The following is a 21,858-nucleotide window of genomic DNA, read 5'->3' on the forward strand; positions in this document are numbered from 1 at the left end:
AAAAAAACTTTCTTTAAATGCCGCATACCACAACGCATATTGTTTGGGTTAGGGTGCAGGTTAGCGTTTGGTTGAGGGTGGGTCAAGTAATTATTAATAATAAACATAATATTACTTGACCCACCCTCACCCAAACGCTAACCCTCACCCAAACGCTAACCCGCACCCAAACCCAAACAACATGCTTTGTGGTATGCGGTATTATTTTGGTTTTTTCACAACTTTTCACGTATATAAGTAAAAGAGCGCCGTAAATTTAACAATACTTGAACCACGCTAACTTTATGGTAACATCTAACTTTATGGTAACATTCCAGACAAGTGCTCCACAACATTTTTGTATCAGGCACAAAAACAGAACTAAACCAATTTGTCGGTCGAAAACAGACAAACATAATTTGGCGCTCTTTCACTATTGTATGTGAAAAGTTATGCAAAAAAAAAAATAATAATACCGCATACCACAAAGCATATTGTTTGGGTTAGGGTGCGGGTTAACGTTTGGGTGAGAGTGGGTCAAGTAATATTATGTTTATTATTAATAATAACTTGGCCCACCCTCAACCAAACGCTAACCCGCACCCTAACACAAACAATATGTGTTGTGGTATGCGGCATTTGAAGAAAAAAAATTGTTTATTAATTTTAACGCACAAAGAGCGCCCATAATTTGCATGGCTGTAATAACGTTATTTGTAAAACCTGAACCCAAACGCTAACCGACACCCTAGCCCAAATATTGTGCGTTGCTTTAATAATTGTTTCAACACTATGGTAGGATTCTATACTAGCTCCTTAAAAAGTGCTTGCTGTAATCATTTGGCAACATTCGGTGTATTAACTTGACAACAAAAATTTCTCAACAATATTTTGCAACAAAACACCACTTCAGAGTTACGTCGTATAGACAGGGAGATAAAAGAACCATAAAATTGTACTGTTTAAAAATAGTAAATTACAAAGATGGTTTATAAAAACCTAAAATACAATATAAATGACTAAATTACATCAAATGTAATTTAATTAATTTACTGTTTTGATAACAATAATTTAGCAGTTAAACAAGCCCCATCTGCTTAAACATTTGGCGTATTATTACTTGACAAACATCGGGCGTCCATAACAACATCCACAAGGTGGCGCTAAAAATAAATTAAAAAAACATATTTTTGTCAAAAAAGGTTTTTAGATGTGTCCACGTAAAGTATAAACGTCTGCAAACATTTAATTTCGAAATTTTAAATTTTTATATCGATATTGTATTAAAATAAACTGTTTTTAACAAGCCAATTGACAATAAATTGAATGTTGAAAATTGATATTGGGCTGCCATATTTTCGTTAAAATCAACGATTGGACTTTAAGGATTTGGTGATGCATTACGCTCATGATTTAGGAGCTTGCTTTCATAATTACACGCTCCCATTTTGTTAAGGTCTGCTGCGGAAGACTGCAGTAATATAGCCTCAGGGCGTGGCAAGCCAACTTAGATCAACTGATTGGGCGAGCTATAACAGTTGCGGAATATCACTTCATAGTTGCCATTCTAGATTATTTTAATATGGTTTAGATGTTTTGTATGATTCTAGATGCAGGCTATACAATTTTAAGGTTAGATATTTTTTTAGATATCTGTATTGAATGAAAAATCTTAATGTTTCTAGATTTAATTTCTTATAATTTTACATTTTTACTATTAGAAAAAAATGGCAACTATATTTAGCTTCAACATAGAATTCACGAAAAATATCAGAAAGTATAGTTTTCTTCTAATTGTTGCTACCAGGCATAGAGCTTAACAAAACAGCTGCTCTGATAATTAATTATATGTCATTTAAAGCTTTAATGTCGTCTCGTACGAAAATTTACCCTGAAGGCGGCAACTCGTAGGACTTTATGCTGGCATGTTGTGTTTTTCGAGAACACATTTAATGGAGATATTCTGATTACTAAGGAGTGATTTTTTGTGTGGTGCCTGTAAATAAGTTATTAACAATATAGTTTATTCCAACTTAGTCTAAAAAATTTGCGGTCAGACTTAATGATCGTAAAAGAGCAGCAACAAATGTAGTTTCGGGGCGCCAGTAAAAATGTTCGAGTAAGAGCCATGCACCAGTAAACAATTAAATTAAAACGTAGTATATTAAGGGTTAAGTCGTTTGAGCGTTTGTCTTTCTTGCTTTGTAGAATTACAGATGGCATTTTATTTAACAAAAAAAAACTATTTTAACAGCCGTATAGGCCTACATACAACGGGAAGTAATTCGCGTTAGTTGCGAATGTTAAAAATTGAGTCAGTGGGTGAAGCAATGATTCCAAACTTCCAGCAGATAAAGAATAGATTAATCACTCTTGAAAGCGTTTTCGGGGCGTGCTTAACAAAATAGGTGGAAATCTCGGCACTTGTAAGCGTTCGAAATTCCAGCCCAGTTAGGAACCACTGGCTAAGCTGACGGCAGTAGGCTAGCTCTACATCGTGAGAAAAACATTTTTCATCTAATGTACGTAATCGTAGTTGCTTCCTGTTGGTAGTATGGCACTTCGTATTCAAAGTTTTGCAAACTTAAGCAATGCATTTGCGATAAATATGTTTTGTATGTAAACCAGAACAAAATAAACAGCCCCATTTAAATCGCCATTTGCCAACCTAAACTATATATTGAAATATATTATCTACTCATAGAAATACATTAACAAAATAACTTAGCTGAAAAAGTTGACGTCCCCTGATTTTAAAGAATCATTCATTTTGGCTAAACGCTGACCATTAGAAATGCCAACGTGGTTAGCATACAATGTTTAGAGCAGCAGTTTAATTATTGTAGTGATGAGCAAACCAACTATAACATACAACAGACAGCATTAGTATTTAGTGTTGGTCTGCCTCTAGACTCTATTCTAACGCTTCTAAAAATCGATCTTATAGGTTGGAACGGCTATCGTTACTATGTTGCTAAGTCAACATAGGATTGTAATAATTAAAGTAAAAATTTTCAAGAAGTAAATAAACATGTCAAAGCAGCAAAGCGATTTTGTTACGACAGAACTGACAAAAGAGAGCGATGATGGATTTTCTGACGATTCTGTTGCCACGATAACAGATTGGTCATCACAAGAACACAAGAACACAAAGCTGTAAGTGAAGAGTCCGATTGTGAAGAACAAAGTGACTTGAAGCAAATGGATACTCAGACTGAAAAGGTCCAACAACGAAACAAAATAAAAGAAGATTACAAAGACAACACCATAGAGTTCCGGTGTCACGTTTGCGAAAAGCTGTTCAAAAAGCGTCATCTACTCAATACACATTTGTCCAGAATTCACTTAAAGAAACACAAATGCAATAATTGCGGAAAACTATTCGGAACAATAACCGAACTTGGATATCACATAAGAATCCACACTGGGGAAAAGCCCTTCAAATGTGCTTATTGCGATAACTGTTTCAACATAGCTAAAAACTTGAAAAGACACGAGCGAATTCACACTGGAGAAAGACCATATGATTGTAAAGTTTGTGATAAATGTTTTAGTCACAAAATAAGTCTTAAACGTCACAAAAGTACTCATACAGAAGAAAGGCCTTACAAATGCAAATTTTGTGGGAAATGTTTCAGCTTGGCAGGAAGTCTTAAAATACATCAAAGAGTTCACACTGGTGAAAAACGTTATACATGTAAAGTTTGTGAAAAATGTTTTAGCCGGGCAGGAAATCTTAAAAGACATCAAAGAGTTCACAATCGCGAAAAGCCTTAAAAATGTAAAGAATGTGGAATATGTTTTCACTTATGCAGGTTTTCTTAAAACTCATGAAAGTATTCGCACTGAAAAACAAAGCTTTTAAATGCAAAGTTAGTGAAAAGTGTTTTTTTTTCAGCTTGGAAGTTCATGAAAGTACTAACAGAACTACTCTCCCTAATTACGACTACTATGTCGCACTTTCATAAGTTATAATTGTAAAATGTTGCTTTAGGCCGCCCATGCTCAAAATAAAGAAGTAAATTACAAGAAAATCTATAATATAAAAACTGTGCGAATTATGCCATTGCATTTTCTGATTTCATTACAACAAATATTTTTGTATTGTTTGCTCCATTGTTGATACAATCGTTTTATGTACATCTGGAGCGCAACAAATCTAGAATGTTCTTTCTACCTTGTGTACATTTGATGTGTGTTGTTTTAACTTAGTTGTTTGTGATATAACACTTAACCAATTGGCGAAAACACTACTATAGGTACCGCGACCTATTTATATTTAAGAAGAGATGTTGTGAACCACTAAGAGAAATGTAAATACAGTTCGCCAGCAGAGTTTTTCTGTTTAAAAGCGCATTCTTATAGATAGAAGTGATATGTAATATACAGAAACATTGAACTTAATAAACCGTGTTAATGTAAACTGGCGAAGATTGCTTTGTTTTATACAAAATGTTAAAATCCAAATTATTGGAATAATAATGGTTGGAATACAACCGGTTGGAATTAAAGATGGTCGAACTATTTTGAAACGCCAAGATCACATGCTAGCTGTGACACTTATATGGCTCGGTTAAGCATTTTGATGTTCTACGACCTACGTGATGTAGTATAAATTTGCATGTTAAAACGTTAAGTTCGGTTGTTAGTCGTAGTTTTGGATAGGTATCGTTAATCTCATAACATGGCGCTGCGTGTATAGAAATTAATTTATTAAGCAACATTTATCTAAAAGAACATTAATGCGTTTGATAAAGTTTACAATTAAAATCGAGTGGGGATAGTTTTTTAGTTTTGAGATCAGGTTGGGGGAATAACGATCAGGTTGGGAAGGTGTTGAAATTCATTAATAAATTACAGATCCAGATATTTTGCAAGTAATATATAAAACGACAAAGCAGTAAAATTTTAGGCAGATTTTTGTAGCGACACTGAGTCAAAACCTGAAAACCAAGTAAACAAGTTCTAAGTCAGGGATGGCGAATCTTTTCATCGCGCGGGTCACAAAAACGACCTTAATCCTTACAAAATGCACAAGTAGGTCATATATTTTATATAATATATGTATTTTTTTTCAAATTTGCTGCCTGCGTCGTTTTAAGTGTTATTCTCTGGGTTGGCAATTTAAGGTTTTTGGACGGTTTCCAAATTCTGATTCTAACCAATATTAAGAACCTAAATAGTTAATAAATGCTGCATTTTTTTTATGGGATTACAGGATATCAGCAGAAAGCTTTTCAGCATGGTCAATTTTTAGTCAGCGAGTTCCTAATATCCGGCAACCCTTTACGTTTTACAGCGACAAACAAAATGCTTTTAGATGTCTGCTTTTCTGCACGCGTTTGTTGAAGTGCAGTTAATGTAGGTCTGCTTGTCACCCCTGAACCACTTTTGCACGACCCGCATAATGGGCAGCCCTGATTTAAATAGTATAGTGCTAAATGATTGATAACAGTTCAGTAACAATAAAGTGGATCATACAAAATCTGTGGTGGGTCACTTCGTGACCCGCGGGTCAGTGGTTCGCCACCCCTGTTCTAAGTTGAAGCGTCTGGTTGCTACATACTCATCCTGCATTAATGCATCTCCAAATAATCTTTCGCGACAGCTTGTGGTGTAAACATATTTGATTAATGTCCATATTTGGCAGAAAGAGGTCTTCCAATACAATTTACACGACAATTTAGAAAGAAACAACATCTATAAAAGCATGCCTTTAATGAAAAATAAAACTGCGCCAATTTATGAGATTACAACCATGAGGATAAACTGTAACTTGTTGCGTTGTACTGTGTTCGACATTCTTCGATTGGGCATAATTATGAAAATATTTGACTTGTATTTTAGCCAGTTTACGTTATGTGGTAGTGAGTTTATAGATTTTGAAAAATCATTTATAAAGATTCTGTTTTAGCCAAATGCTGTAGTTAAAAACAGGTGTGAAAATAAACGAACAAAAATATTGCTTCCTGTGCTTCCTGTGCAATATTGAAAGTAGTATATTTACGAAACACGCAACATAACAAATTTGCATCCTTTAATCCAGGGGCGGGCAACATACGGCCCGCGACGAGATTTTGAGCGGCCCGCAGTCAGTTTCTGGTGTTACATGATAATGTGGCTTCATCGGGCAATATTGGGCAAACCAGGAAATATATTAAAGGGGATAAAACGCACGGCTGATAAGAAATCAGAAGTGTGCACACACTTGCTGCAGCATTTCACACATAAAGTTGATTTATACAAATCTGAAGATCTGGGAAAGTCTCCAAACATGTTTAGATTGCGAATTATTGAGTCGTTATCCAACCAAGACTTCAGCTCCGAATTGAACGTTGACACCGTATCAACATTGCTGTACCTGTTCAACACCTGAAGGTGCTAAATAATGTTCTAACCGACTAGAAACACCGACATTACATAAAAAAAGATTATTGTTTGCGAAGTAAACTGTAATTATTCTTATTATTTCGTCACAAATTTCATCGTAGTTTTAAGGATTTCTAGAATGTTTTAGTTGTGCTTCTCCATATTTTGTTTTTCGATATTTATATCAGGTCAACATAAAGCGAATAAACATAAAATCTGAATATTTTTAATAATTTTTTTGGATTCCGCTAGATGGCGCTAAAGTTCCTACTGTTCTAAATACGTCGTCGTAATTGCTGAGCAGTGATTGGTCGGATAGAAGCTTGGTGACTTTTGAAAATAATTTGAGAAATTATCTTGTTTTTATTAATAATAAATTTAATTTTCCAAGTTAACTCGCGCGGATGACATTGCAAGTTTCCGTCAAAAACTTTAATACCAAAGATCAAACAGATGATTATGTCAGGGCAAGACCCGTTTAGAGTCGTTAAGTGGATAGTTTAAGCTTTTCTAACACCGCTTGTGCCTTGTCTGCCCATTTGCAAACCGCCTGTGTTTGTGTGAAATCACTACAAAGCTCCAATCAAAGCCGAGTAATAAGTCACCTGGGACTGAGCTTCTTCAGATAGGCGCCAGAGTTCCACAGAAGGTACATGAGTCAACTGGTGAGCCACAAAGCATTAAAATACAAGAATCATTTTCTCGCCACTAGTAAGAAGTATCTTGGCTTTCTACTAACAAACGCCTGTATGATATTTCTAACAACCTAAATTTATAGGCGTATACCTGTTTCAACGATTACAGCATTAATTGCCTCGATATATATTAATATGCCGCGTGAATTTCTTTTTTATTTTCTAAAAGAACCTCAGCACTATATGAAGGTTTACAACAAACATGTGAAACTTTAAAGCCGCGTCTTCAGTTGTTAACTGAAAGTTGATATTCTTTAGACTTTCTTTTCTTAAGCAAAGACGGTAGATTACTTTTAAATGACTGACTTTTAAGAAAGTGAAGTATAAAGAATATTTGCTCCCATTCGAAGCCATTGTGTCATTTACCTGTGAGGGCGAGGAAATATCTTTAATTTTTACACATTCAGTTTGCCGTTAACTGAAACTATTCTGGTATTTACTTTTCGTGTAATACGGGTGAGTTTTATTGGTTTTGGATTTTTAAGTAAAGATGTATTTTAAAACAACGATGCCGCGAGTTTTCATAATTTTTGTATTTAGTAGAACCTCAAGAAGTTTGAGAACAACTGGATTCCACTAACAACCCACCATCTTCGAAAATTAAACTTTAAGTTTTTCGTGGAATGCGATGAAACGTATGAAGCCTTCGGGGACAATATTTCAACACATTGTTGTGAGTCAGAATAAAAACGAGTTTAGATTCTCGGTAAAGATTTTCGATACTTTTTATTCCGACTCCGTTACTCGATATTTGTGACGATAAATATCGCGATACGATACTAAGTGACGTTATTACTATGCTAAAATAAGCAAAAATATGAAAGTAAACTTTCAACCCCCAATTTTAAGTAATAAAAACTCTCATGTTAAGTTACGTGGCGCGGAAGCTTTGTTGTTACCGGCCAAACCACCACCAGGCCTAGTCGCGAGTGACGTGCGAAGTGAAGCAATTATTGCGTCAGCTCGAAGGAGTTGTGCTTGTTAAAGTGCCACAATTGAATGGAAGGTGTATTGACCAAACATATTGTAACTTCACTTGAATGAAATGCAAAGTAGGAATGTGAGACACTTGACATTTTATTCTGATAACGATTCCCGATATTTTGGACTAAAGTATCGGGATCCAATACCATGACGTCATTCCTTTAACGAAATTGAAATGACCCGGGCGCCCTAGAGTCAAAAAGATTCCCTCAAATGAACTGAAACCATCAGCAAGTCAATAGGATCCAAACGAAAAGAAAACAATTTTGCGTTTTGGTCGTTTAAGTGAAAAAAGTGTTTTAAAAAAGGACAAAACTGTGTCTAAAATAAAATAACTTGCGTATTGAAAAAAAAAAATGCTGTACAAAATAAGTAGACCTGTGGATTAAAAGCAAATAAGTAGCCTACAAGTTTTAATTGTTTTTTAAATTATAATTCACGATAAAATCTAGCAGGGGCTATTGGGAAAGGCAGAAGTTTTACATTTTAATGTTTGTGGCGGTGGTAGTAAGTAGTAGGTGAGTAGTAAATGTTTAGTTATTTTAGATTAGTTATGCTGCCCCAAAAAACATGTTTACCTGGAAAAAATCAGGATTCTACTGAACTTGTTAAAACATCAACAGGGAGCTTGTTATTCAAACACTTGTGTTAGCAACAGCCCTGCATGGTAAAAATACAGGATGAAGGCCCGTTTTCACTACAGCTGCACTGAGCTGCGCTTGGCGTGGAATTTTTTTCACTACAGCTGCACTGAGCTGCGCTGGGCGTGGAATTTTTTTCACTACAGCTGCACTGAGCTGCGCTGGGCGTAAAAAGCGCTCCAAACGTAACGTTTTTCTATTGCTGAACGGGGCTTGAGTTTAGCAAAGCGTGAAACGCTCGCCACAATAGAATTTAAATGCAAATTACGCCCAGCGCAGCTCAATGCAGCTGTAGTGTAAACGGGCCTTGAACCTGTGGTTTGACTTGTAGCTGGGGTAATTTGTTGGGTTAATTCACTCGACGTTAATAGCTTAATATGGGGGTTCATAATGTTTTTATCGTGCACCCTACTAAACCTTTGGTTCGCGTGTACCAGGGTCGCATTAAAGTTTCAGAGATAACGTCATAAGACAAGTAGAATTGGTTTGTCTGGTCAAACTCATGCTTAAATACGACATAAAATAAGTCTACATACATTCAAGAAGAATTACCCACTAAAATTTCAATTAGGTTTTCATGGAGTCCCTAAAACTAGCCATCAGACCCCAAGCGGTCCACAGACCCCAGTTTAAGAACGTCTGGGTGACGCATGGTTTATTGTTTTACCAGGTACATCCAGTGACGTAGGTTAGTGATGTGTATTCGTCGATTTTTTCTTGATAAATTAGCGCCTTGTTCCTGTGTAAACGCACATAAGACGTTCTGAAACATGATTTTGTACAGATCTGTTATTGTAATGCAGGCGCAGCAATTAAGAAAGCAGAACGAACTGTGGTTATTAATTATGTGTGATTTCTCCGAGAAAAAACCTAAATAATCCAAAGTTATTCAACATTAAATAGCATAGCTTAGGGTTTCCCTTGCAAAATCGATACTATAATGACCTAATTGTCGCTACAATGATTTTATAGTTACTGAAAAGTTTTTTTCCGTTGTTCTTTTCAACGATTTTGTATTTCGAAACAGTTTCTATTTAAAATGAAATGTGGTTCATAATTAGAGAATAGTTGGTTCATAAAGATAAGGTATATTTGTAAAGATGCAGCTGGTTTGGAAACCGGCATTTTGTTTGTCGCTGTTTCTTTGTTATGGGAGCTACACTGTTAATGCAGGTGAGATAACTTTACGCGGTCGTTAATATAGAGTTATTTACATTAAATATACAACATATGTTTGTTGGTCATAGTGACATGTTGGTTTTCACAGTCTATACGTATTAGTCTATATTAAAATATACAACTTATATGTGTCTTTATAGTGGCATGTGGTGGAGTGTTGTGCGATGAATACATCAGGTGTTCGATTTCGTTGTTTAGTGATGAGAGCAAGAAAGCGGAGTTTATTTCGATTGTGAACGAATTCCGCAGCAAGAAAACATGCCAGTACAACCGTAAGTTGATATTTTGTTGTACTTTTGGTCCTTTCATGATTTAAACATAATATATTGGGTTTTGCTATTACAATAAAAATGTCAGTTGTTTGTCCTTTTGCATTTAATAATAAATTTTGCGGTAATTGTTTTGTAACCTTATATTTATTAATCAATATATTAACAGATTTAGAGTCAGCGAATCAAACCGAGTTCGTTCAAGATTGCCTTCAGCTTTTCTCCAACGATGAACTTCACCACAAATTATCAGAGAGAGGTTCGTTAATGTTCTATTAAATATATGCTACCATTTAATACAAACCTTATATATGTTTGAATCGCATGTGAAACGTAAACATTTCATCTAAGAATTTTTAGTAAGTTTTTAAGTGATGACCGATGTTTCTTGTATTTTCTTGCAAGTTTTTATTATATTGGCCTTTAAGCTGAATAACTTAAAAGTACAGTGGGTTCAATTAGCTAAGTCATAAAATAAAAATGTAAGTCAAACATTATTTCGCTTGCCACAGCTCACCTGGCAGACTTCCACGGTGCACTAGTGTAAGAGGGGAACACTAAAAAATGTTGCCTAATAAAGCAAGTTGTAGAACAGTGGTCGGCAACCTACGGACCCGCAGTGTAATTTAGCCAGGTCGCCGTCTCTTTGACAAACTAGACACGAGTCCATTTTATAAAAGCATTTTGACTATTTTAACTACGTAAGTGTAAAAAATTTCAATTTCCTTATTTTCTACGTCCAGTTTGTTTACCTTTTGGTGCTGTCTTTTCAACTAGATCAGCGCTTCTTTACCGTTGTACCGTGAAAGGCTGGCAAGTGCGTCGCTGACAAACGAAAAAAGTATTAAAAATATTGGGCATATTTAACATTTTTTATTTTTTATTTTCGGCAATGTAATAACAACTTTCAAGAAATTAAAAAGAAATATTCCGGTATACAAAAAAATCGCGCTCGCTTCGCTCGCCATGTCACCCTTCACTTAAAAAGGTTAACAAACACTTAACTAAATTAACTAGTAATGTTATCGCGTTGTGCTGTAACATAGCATTTAAATTGTAAGTAGTATGATGAAGAAGTGGTGACTCGGATTTTAAACCGAACAAACGCTTTTTTTTACGCCAACACTGCCTCCTTAAATGGAATTAAACAAGTTTTTAAGTGCAAAAAATATTCAAGGCCCGCCTGATTCACAGTTGTTCTAACATCTTAATAACACAATCCTCAGTCAACATTTTGCGCGGCCCGCAGAGATCCCTCAGAGTTTAGTTTTGGCACTCGACTTGCTAAAGGTTGTCCACACCTGATTTAGAACAATAGAGACAATAAAAAGTCAACAAATATGAAACAAATTTTAAGCACTACTATATCAAAAGGAAAATAAAAAAGGGTATTTTTAAGTGTTTAAGCTTCCCAAATCTGTCTAATTGTTAGTTCGATTAAACCAAGTCAAGTAAATCTCATTTTAGGTTAAAAGTCCGTATTTAAGCATGAAATAATAATGCTTTATTTAATAAAAAGCTCACGCCAATATTGGTTATCAGGAAAGATATAAGACGGTTATAAAACACAAGTCGGTCTTATGTTGCAGGGGTCCCAGCTCCCACAAAGAAGTTCTCTTGGTGGAAGCTAACAGTAATGCGCCAGTCGAATGTCGGAGCTTACTGCAAAGAAGTTAATCGACGAGCTGAGCTGCTAAAGATAGAAACATCACAGGAGATGGAGTTGATCAGTTGTTTGGGCAACGGCTTATGGACGGGTGGGTCGTCTTTACCATTTCCTAGTCAAACTGCATAAAACATAATTTTCATGTAATCAACAATTTTTTAATTTAGTTAAGCTGATAAAGCAAAGTCGTTAAATGCATCGTTCTAAAATTCGAAAATACCAACAACAATTGATGGTAAACAACTATAAAATTATGACGTAAATAATAAATTTCTTCTTATCATGATGCCTGGCAATAGAAACGGCGTAATGTTTATTTACCACAAGGGAGTCAAACAGGCTGCCCGCTACATTGTGTGCGGCTCGGGCGTGACGCAACCTACAACACAATTAATTATCTCCATGTTTCATTGGCCTTAGTTTTCTTTGGCCAATGGCAAGTTTTTTATTCTTCAGTGATCTTAAATTTTCTATGCTTCTAGTGCAGGGCGATCTTACTATTATGACGTAACAATTAAATTAATATTAAAGCTCATGTTAATGTTAAAGCACCCTGATCTAATGGTTGGCACTTTCTGCGCTTTATTATAAATCGCTCTTTTTTCCCTTGGCAGCCTAGGTATTTGTTGATGTTGTCTATTGTCGGTCGACATATATTTTGTAGGTGCGCCGCCGAATTGTTTTAGCTCTGTTGGTGTGCCATAAGTGAAAAAAAATTGCGAAGCATTGTTTTAAATTTAGAGCATCCTTTTTACATGGTTTCATTTGGCCCTCAGAACAAATGGTCTTTGAGATTATTATTTAACGCAACGGTCCAAGGCGAATACGAAATAAACATACCAGAGGTAACACGCTCTTCTTCAATTAGACATTCCGGTAAACATTACCGTTTGTATTTAAACAGGGTTAACTTACCAAGGCGGCGACCAGACTTACAACAGGAGTTTGTGGAAGTGGCCTGACGGGTCATCGGTCAACCCTGACCTGTCGTGGGGGTCAGGTCAGGAGGAACCGGCTTGTAGCACTGAGAAATGTCCTTGCGCCTTCGTATTCTCCTCTCTATTCGTCAATAATCACTGTGAAGACTCTCTATATCCCGCGTGTTACATCACCTCTACAGCTGCAGGTAAAACAACAACAACAACATGTCAGCTCGTGGTGGTTCGCTGACAACTAAACTTCCGACTAGAATAAACAACAACACGTAAATGCGATGGGCTATGTGTATAATCATTGTGATATGTCAATGAGCTGATCTGAAAATAGGAAATAACTAAATCCAGTGTAGACAATTACAACATAGTTGTTCATTAGCTTATAGGGAATTTCGCTTCTACTATCTGGTGACATTTTTGCAATCTAACTCGAGTATATTTTCCTAACCGTTAAATTTTTAAAATAAATTACTTCTATAATATTTACTATATTACGTTTGATTAGAAACAACAATTCTTTTATTTTTATTTTAGATCCGGTGCCGCCATCGAATGAGGATAAGATTGAGCAGGTGGTTGACGGTTTAATCAACGGTTCAGTGAGTTTGGGCAAGTTGCTGTCGTTGGAAAGCGATCTCGTAAATATGGCGGCCGAGGCTGGCAATATGTCCATTCACAAAACATTCGGCAAAGTCGTGGTTCTCATCAACGCCTTGGATACGACTGGTGGTCAAGCTGAAACCGGTTTAATCCAGCTGACCAACGCCACTTCCTTCATTTCCACGTTTCCGGCTGAAAACGGCTCCAGTATTGTCGTGGTGGCATTTGAGGTGAGCGTTTACAACACTTCAACATCCAGGTTCCAACAAAATGCTTCCAGCAGTCTCAAGGACCCGACAACTCACTTCGTGGATCTTTATCCGATGGTTTTCACCGGTGTCTCGGGCTACGACGTCACAGCAAACTCCACACTAAATGGTTCCATCTCTCTGTCGAGGAACGTCACTCAAGATAAAGAGAGCGACAAGAGGGTTTGTGAGAAGGCTTCCAGAGAAACCTCCAACACTTCCTCGACAGGTCTCACGCTGGAAAAGGTTCAACTCACATGTGTTTTCATCGAGCAGTCATCTGGGGCCTACTACACCGATGGTTGTCGCACTAGAGTGGACGGGAGCCAGGTCTTGTGCGAATGTGATCACCACACCGTGTTTGCTGTGCTTCTCTCCGTAAAGATGGTCGCCTTAACACAGGACGTCAAGGTAAAAGTGTGATAGCTATTTTCCTTGTGTGTTAAAATGTATATGGATAAATAGGCAATAAAATCCACTAAAGTAGGGCTATATATTTTTTTAAATATTTACACTTTTTTTACAGATTTTCTCCTATGTTTGCGAATCGATTTCCGCCGCGTTCCTCGTCGCCACCATCGTACTCCTGAGCATTCACAAACGCGAGATTAACAGCGACCGTACTCTCATCCAGCTTAACGTCGCCATTGCCCTTACATTGTTGCACGTGGCCAATCTTGTTCATGATGCCGCTGTAAACAACGACACCATGTGCATCATTCTAACGGTCGCCATTCACTACTTCCTTCTTGCTACAGGTAATTAGTGCTTGTTTGAAAATCCTTTTCCGGCCTAATCTACAGCGCAAAATTAACGTGCAAATTTTCTTTAGGTAGCTATCTTGTCATGTGATACGTTTCATTATCATTTAGGCAACTGGTTCATGTTCGATGGAATGCGGATGATAATGGCCTTCAAGTTTCCAGCAAGCTTTCGCGCCCAAGACCCCGAGAAGAGAAACAAAGCGTTTTTGGCGCTGGGATGGTTCGTTCCAGCCCTGATAGTTGGCTCTGCGCTCGCCGTCGGTCTTCTGTATTCGGGAGACTACATAAAGCCCAGCACCCACTACGAAAAATGCCACCAATATCACCAGGTGAAAGAAGGAAAACGATAACTACAAGAGCTGTACAATCGGTTTAAATGCGCGTAAATTTAAATATATAAATAAGGCTACTGCAGAGTCAATATAAATTGGTGTTCAATTTTTATGCCTTTAAACTTGTAGTTTTCCATTCAACAGGGAATGCTGAAATACGCCAGATGCTGGTTGGATCCCGGTACATTGGTGTACATTCTCTCGGTGACTGCCCCGCTCGGTATTGTTCTGCTGGTGAACTTCTTGGCATCTCTCATCGCCGCTTATGCAGCGCTCCCATTCAGGGGAAGGGGGGAGCGGAGACCAGGAGAAGAGATCGAAAATGCAAAGAAGTTCATTTCTTCCTTCTTTTTCGTCATGCTGGTTCTCGGATCGAGCTGGGGTCTTGGATTCTTCACAGGTACAAACTGATTTTAAACATTTGTACAAAGTAATTTTGCACTTTTGTATAAAGTTATTTTGCATGTTTTTATAAAGTTATATTGCATGTTTTTGTAAAGTGATTTTGTATGTTTGTATAAAGTGATTTTACACGTTTGCATTAAGTGAATTTATAAGTTTGTATAAAGCTATATTATATGTTTATAAACCGTGATTTTGCATGTCTATTTGTGGTTAGTGTTGCTTATAGTGTTATGGAAAAATCATCCATATAACGACAATGCAACATCCTGTATAAGCAGCCGCCTTATTGTTGCGACAGGTCTCGGAAATGCAGTGACGTCACTTGTGCTGACGTACATCCACACGTCAATCAACGGGCTGCAGGGAATTGCAATCTTCATCGTCTATTGCATCCGAAACAGTGTGATCGTCAAGAAACTAAAGTGCTGTCAAAACCGCCCACAACCCCCCATTCCTGTGGGGCCGAATCGTCCCAACGCGGCACAAAACACCAGAACCCAGTCTACAAATACTTAACTCTCCCTATAAATAACCGACAATGAAATGACAGTTATTTCTGTAATGGACATTTTTCACATTTTGTAGATGTGAAACTATAAAGCGGCCGACCTGTAAATAAACACACAAGGGCGGATAAAATTTATACAACATCAAAAAGAAAATATTTTTAGAAATGGATTTTTAAATCTGTTTACCGAATTTTTCAACAAATCTAAAACGTTTTAATTTTGTCAAAAAAAAACATTTGAGGTATAAATTTCAAATAGCGAATTTTAATACAAGTTTTATATTTTACCATGCTTCTTTAATTGTTAAATTTTCCGCATTTTTATTTAAATGTGAATTATGATTTTTATTTCGTACACTTTAACTAATATTTTTTGACAGCTTGATAGTGTTGTTTGCTTCTTAAAATATAAACAATAAATTTGACAGACAAAGTTCAAACCACTTAAACTAATTATAATTTTAATGCATATTAGCCTACATCATTGTGTTTATTTTAATGGTTGACTTTTTTACTTTATTGTGTGCTTTTATAATTGCATATTTCCACGTTGATAACCCTTACTTTATGGTTAAATATCGTTTTCTTTGCTTGTGTTAATGTGCTTTCATTTGTTTGGTGATTGGATGTAGGTCGTTGCTTGGGTTTACAATCTAAACCTTGATAATTTACCAAAGCAATAGTTCAACTCAAACTAAACAATATTAGAATGTTGTAACAAAACTTATATAATCGTATATCAAGCAAATTGTGCTCATAACATAATATTTACTGAAAACCTACAATAAACGTCACATATCGAAGCTCAAACTACCAGTTGACAATTTCCAACTATATTTTTTGAGTTCTCGTTTCACAAAATCACTATTACATATAATTTAATGTATATTAACACGAACAGCGATTTAAAATTAAAAGAAAAACTCATTTTAAAACAAATGTCCTCTAGAACGTGATTGTGTTATTTTATTTTATTGAATCTAGTTTTTTTACGTACAGTTGAAAACGTTTCAGTCTATTGCTTGCCGTGTATACATTTTTTGTCTTACTACTCAATTAAATCCGTTCCATTTGAAAGTAACATCGCACCTAATAGTTTCCCCAAATAGCTTAACTGGATATTTACTCGTTTCATTTATTTTTCTTTTTTCCATTACCAATTGCAGTGTTCTCTAAATTGAAATAAGTTAGAAATATTTGCAATTTTTTTTTTGTATACTGGAGTAAAACAACGTTTAATGCACATATTTAATGCGTTGTGATTTTTGTTTTAACCGGTTGTTGTAAATAAAATGTAGTGTGCACAAGTATGGCTGTACATTGTATCAGCTCAGCGTTTCTATATTCGGCGTCTGCGATGTATTTGCGTCACTACCTGTCGGATCGTGAGGCCTTTACTTTACCGAGAAGTGACTCTAAATGCCAACGAATGGAAAAGCACAGCGCTGTACATGTGTACTGACTAATGCGTAGGCCTTGTACATGTTTGTTAAATGATTTCTTAGGAAATTAAGGCACAAGCATTCTTGTATAGCGATGTTTCGAAATTAAAACAGCTTGAACCGAATAACCTTTCCACGCGCTGGAATAGAACGTCATGTTGAAATTTTCGTTGAAACGCTAACTAATAGAAAACCACGGCACTGTACATGTGTATGGACTAATGCGTAGCCTTTTACATGTTTGTTAATAGGTTTCTTGTTGAATTAAAGCACAAGAATTCTTAATCAACGTAATTTCTAAGATTATAACAGCCAGTATCAAATAATGTCACATAAAGGTACAATGTCATGTTAATGTTTTGTTGATGGGTAAACAATCATCCTAGTTCTAAACAAATATAACCTAACCAGGAAAATATCTTTGTTATTCCAAGCGATCGTTTGTGAACTAGAACTTAAGAAGTTGGTAGATCTCAATTTAGTTCCCAACCTGGGGTTGCGACCCCCTATACCAGAGTGGCTTAACCGTTAAAGCGTATTTTGTTTAATTAATAACCATTTAAATACAATTTGTGTTGTCATAACATTATGTTTTATTTTTACGTAAATATAAATCTTATCGCCTTTAGAAAGGCACTGAACATTATTGCGTAACGAGGCATGGAAAACGGCACCACGGTAAAAAGGGTCCTAGGGGATCGCAGTTTTTTTGGAGGGTCGCCTTTGCCATTTGTTGGACTAAAAATTGACAAGAGAAAAAACAATGTAAACTTCAGCAGTAAAAAATGTGCTGTCCTATAAAAATCGTAGTGTGACGAAAGGAGGTTTAAACTGTTCAGGTAGTTGCAATTACCTTTGTCGTAAATTCGGACATTTTAGCCACAGTTTTAAATCAGTCCAATGTGATTATTTTGCCAATTTGAATGTGTTTTTAATTGACTTTGGTTGATGCATCATACATATAGATACTGTGCGTTCAGTGGTGGGACTCAGCCGGTTCGCACCGGTTCTATAGGAACCGTCTTACAAAAGTTTATGAGGTTAGCGAACCGGTTACCATGACCGGGTACTGTCAATGGATTTTCGCATATTATCTAATACAGTGTTTCTTAAACTGGTGAATGGTTCACCCCAGGGTGAATCAAATTTTTGCAGGGGTGAACCAACCAGAAGGGGTGAATAAGAGTGAACCGCAGAAATGGATGATAGCTCTGCAGTAAATCGACTCACTGTCAGAACGGTGTTTAAATTTGAACACCAAAACGGTCTATACACGTTTAAAATCTAAACACTTAAACACCTAATTTAAACACCTTCGTGTTTAATTTTAGTTTTGGTGTTTAAATTATAAACACCTGAACGATTTTATGTTAAACACCTGATATTTTGACGTGTTTAACAACGATTATTGCGTGATTTTAAGCACAATTGACGAATTTAAACATGTTTACGATTAAACACTTCATATTTTAACACGTCAATTATTAGACATGTTAAATTCGATACATTCTTGTAAAGTAAGAGCTCAAGCCATTTATGTTGATGAGGGTATTGGTATTTTTAAGCACTAATGTGCAGTTGTCTTATGTACGATTTCGTCAAATATTTAACTATACAAGTTTGCATGTATAATCTTAACAGATCACAATAAACGAAATGACTTAATTCATGGTTTCACTTAACATCTGTACGGCTTATTAGGCGTCATTTTATTTTTAAATATAATGACAATCATGAAAATACGGGTTTGTGTTCTTGACGTGCCATTAAATCCAATATTTGATTTCATTATGTAGCTTGCGAATAACTTTGTACCACCAAAGTAAAAAAGCGAAGCTGTGCGATCTTGGGCCGCCATGACCTACTTAAATTGCGCCAGCAATAACATACGCGTGACGAAAGCAATCTTTGGAAAGGATTTTTTCTAGGGCAAAGCTGTATCGCCGTGAAGCTTATATATTTTTCAAGCTTATATTGTTCAACGTATGACGAATAGTAAGAATTATTTATTAAATGTTTGACGATATATTTTAACTATTTATAGTAAAATTTGTTTTGTTATAAAACAAGTTTTTATCATATTGTATATATATAGTACATTCAATAGATCAACTCATGATTGAAATTATTTGAAATTGATTCGGTCCGATGAACATCAACAAAGCATATCCACTGGTCTGTGACTTTGACCAACGCGGGAATTCAAAATGTTGAAAAGAAGTTTGGCTTTTAACCAGTAAAGTTATACATTACAGTTAAAGACGGTTTTGCGTACTTTGGCTTTCGAGTTACTTAGATTGATTTTAAACGAATACTAATGTGTATAGTGGTGATTTATATATATATTATTTATATTAATTTGCTTTTTGATAAATGTGTAGTGATAATGTTTTATTAGCTGTGCAAGACGCTTGAAGACGGGCAGGTCTAGAGTGTGAAATTTATGTTAAAAAGAAGTTTTCCAAGCGAAAACGAAATGTCTGAAATTGGATTTTTGTTTCAGAATTTTAGGTATTTCATTAATAAATCCAAAAGCAATGAAAGTTGTGAAAGACTTTAGTTTGGTGCCATACACATGTAGACATGAAAATATTCAACGAAACAGGTTTGTAAGCTATTTCTTGTCTGAAGTAGAACTTTAATTTTTCTGTTAAACAATCAAGTATGCTGTTATTAAATCATTATTATTAAAGGTATTTAGATTACACTGCTTTGTTTTAGGGCAATCAATGACAGCAAACCATTTGCTCTTTTCAACTTCAAAAAAACTTGGTTCACAGGAGATTAGGTTAAAAATGTAAGTAAATTTTACTTACATGTTTTACATTAATATAGTTTATTCCCATTTGGCTTTTATTTTGTTAGTAGCAGCCAGAAAATTAATTTTTTGTATCTCTGTAAAATTTCTGAAGTACTTTAATATGTGTTTTAGTTTTAATTTATTATTTCCATTGTTTAAATCTTACATTGAAGCTTTAAATCTAAAATTTAATCTGTAGTACTTTTGGTGTGCTACTGACGCTTTAATAAAACGGTATATATAGTTTACATAATTAAAGTTTTTATTTATTTACAGGAATTTTAACTGCAGTGTAAGATGGTAAAATAAAAGTCTGTGACAAAGTTCAAGTGGAAAACAACAAAAGAGTATAAATCTACTAAACTTGATACACACGGTAAACAAACTCAAATTTTCTTATTCTCAAGTTCATCTATAGAGCTTTAAAATTTGTGGTAAATACATATAATTGAATAGATATTTAATTTATGTGTTGTGTTCCATAACTTGTGTATAATGTTTGGTCTGCATGTCCCAGTAATGGGCGACTTTTTCGGGTCAGATTGTGTATCACTAGAATATATGTGTATCACTAGTTTAAGCAATTATTTTAAATAAAACATAATGGCCAATACAATATTCTGGCTCACATATTTACTTTTTATCTCAAATTATTTAATGATTTAATTGGGTTTTCATAGTAGGGTGAACCTTTTTTTTGAATTTTAGTGGGTCATGAAGATATTAATACAATAAAAATGAACTTGTTTTGTAATCATTGCGCTGTCTTTAGGTTACAGTGTAACACAAATAATACATTTTCTAACGCCATGCTCAAAGAGTATACATAGCCACCAAACCTAGTACATGTCATAATAATATGCTTTTGTAGTGATTGGTGACAAACTAAAACATATTTTTATGACATGACATGTAGTGGTTGTGGATAACTTGACAAAATTTACTATGAGCAAATGAATAAAGAGTTGTTCAGTGATAGTGTATAATTTAATCACTGCAGTGTATTATATTGATCTAAATTTTATTTGTTAGGCAGCCATGCTCAACTCGTCTTCTAAAAAGAAAAGCTCTTCGAGGCCTTTATTGGGCAAACCTTTGGGGTGGACGGCACAGCAGCTTTTCTGCATTGGTATATTAGTGGATGGAATGGACATTATAAATTTGTGGAAGAACAACACTTGTTGAAAAAATTGTTAAATTATATTTCATTGATATTCGAAGCTGTTAATAATATACACGGGATTTAAGTCATCCATCATCCTGTTGCTCTGTGTTTTAATATGTTTTTAAACAATGTACGAAAGGCCCCACCTTGAAAATTTGCCAAATATAGCAATTATAAATATTAAAAAAAGGTTTTCAAATTTGTAAAATATCTTCTTTTTCTGTGTTTTTCTTTTTATCACATACGCATGCATTTTTGTTTTTATAAACACCTGCATTGTATTAAACATGCGATATTTATATTATTACTCGTTTTGTTTGGTATAATAAAATTGTATACCTCATAATATATTGTGAAATTTGTTTGGAAACACTGAATGCTAGCATTAAACACCTGGCAGAATAAACGGCAAAAGTCTAAACACCTGGAATTTAAACATGTTTAATTTTAAACGTGCTGACATTTCGCCCCTTTCAGGTGTTTAATTTTGGTGTTTAATCGAATGACAGTGATACTGAACTGTTGTGAGTGTATAAGTACAAAAATTTGGGGACTGTGTTTGTGCTTTTGTAGCTTTATATTTTGAGATTTGAGAAATTGTAGATATACAATGGTAAAACTTAGCTTGAGTTAATCATGTGCAATGGCCAAGCTCGCACGTAACACTTATGTTTTATAATAATAGTAATTCTACACCCTGTCTATAATGGCCGACGGAAGTAAATTAAATTGCAATGATAGGTATTAAACTCAATGTATTTCTAACTTACGTGTTGAATGCATGCATTAAATACAGTCTTGTAAGCAAAAATATTTACAACGCACAAAAAATCGTCAATTTAATTTTGTTTTTTTGTTGCTTTTCGTACTTGCCTAA

At 35.3% G+C, this 21,858-nt stretch overlaps 1 long non-coding RNA gene across 1 annotated transcript; it reads left to right on the forward strand.

The window, feature by feature from the left end:
- The first annotated feature begins 19,488 nt into the window (after positions 1–19,488).
- LOC146166469 (uncharacterized) lies at positions 19,489–21,346 on the forward strand. Its single transcript, XR_014501341.1, has 4 exons — positions 19,489–19,621; positions 19,738–19,813; positions 20,093–20,192; positions 20,849–21,346. It is a non-coding gene; the product is annotated as an uncharacterized LOC146166469 (long non-coding RNA).
- The last annotated feature ends 512 nt before the right edge of the window (positions 21,347–21,858 follow it).

This window comes from Ascidiella aspersa, chromosome 1, assembly GCF_963924565.1.
Source record: "Ascidiella aspersa chromosome 1, kaAscAspe10.2, whole genome shotgun sequence".
Classification (NCBI taxonomy): Eukaryota; Metazoa; Chordata; class Ascidiacea; order Phlebobranchia; family Ascidiidae; genus Ascidiella; species Ascidiella aspersa.